Source organism: Echinops telfairi, unplaced genomic scaffold, assembly GCF_000313985.2.
Source record: "Echinops telfairi isolate 266 unplaced genomic scaffold, ASM31398v2 ScPeMD7_16;HRSCAF=60, whole genome shotgun sequence".
Classification (NCBI taxonomy): Eukaryota; Metazoa; Chordata; class Mammalia; order Afrosoricida; family Tenrecidae; genus Echinops; species Echinops telfairi.
Window position 1 is genome coordinate 5,144,311 of NW_022103913.1, and position 1,134 is coordinate 5,145,444.

Consider the following 1,134-nt stretch of genomic DNA (forward strand, 5'->3'; position numbering starts at 1 on the left):
ACCTTGCAAGTCTGGCTAGACCAGAGGATGTACACTGGTACAGATAGGAACTGGAAACACAGGGAATCCAGAGTGGATGATCCCTTCAGGATCAGTGGTGTGAGTGGGGATACTGGGAGGGTGGAGGGAGGGTAGGTTGGAAAGGGGGAACAAATTACAAGGACCTACATGTGACCTCCTCCCTGGGGAATAGACAACAGAAAAGTGGGTGAAGGGAGACGTCAGACAAGGCAAGATATGACAAAATAATAATTTACAAATTATTAAGGGTTCACAAGGGAGTGGGGAGCAGGGAGGGAGAGGAAAAATGAGGAGCTGATGCTAGGGGCTTAGGGGGAGAGCAAATGTTTTGAGCATGATGAGGGCAATGAATGTACAAATGTGCTTCACACAATTGATGTGTGTATGGATTATGATAAAAGCTGTATGAACCCCTAATAAAATGATTTAAAAAAATATGTCAAAAAAAATTTTTTTAAGTTAACAAAAAAAAAAAAAACCTTTACAGAAATGTCTACAGGCACTCAAAATATTAGGAAACCTAGCATTTGGTAACCCTTATTTTTGAAGACACACTAGTCCTCAAAGTATAGTGAGGCAGCTTTAGACTAATACGTCAAATTCACTAGTCTTCTTTATAACATAACACCTAAGAACAGTCACTCCCTTTGGAAAATTCCAATCAGTTCTAGAGAAACGGCCCATGCCCCTCACTGAGGTCACCACGGTTGAGTATTCATTCCCTGGTGATCACGCTGATGACCGGTCAGTCAGGGCAGAAGCACCTACGTTAGAGGAGGACACAAAAAAAGCACACATCCAAGTTCAATCTCCACTTAGGTCATCAGTTTATTCAACATCAACACTGACCACTTCACAAAGTTTTTACAAAGGAAAATGGATAGCACAATGAAAATCTAATTACGATTTCTGGACATTTTGTCACATGGACAAAATGCAGCACACTTCCAACATTAAGTTCTAATTAATTAATAATGAATTATTATGAATTAATGAATCAATCCCATATAGCATTCTAGAATACAATACATACATTAAAGCATACAATAATGAATTAATCCCATATAGCATTCTAGAAGGTTCCTCCATATTACAAAACATTTGCACTGAACG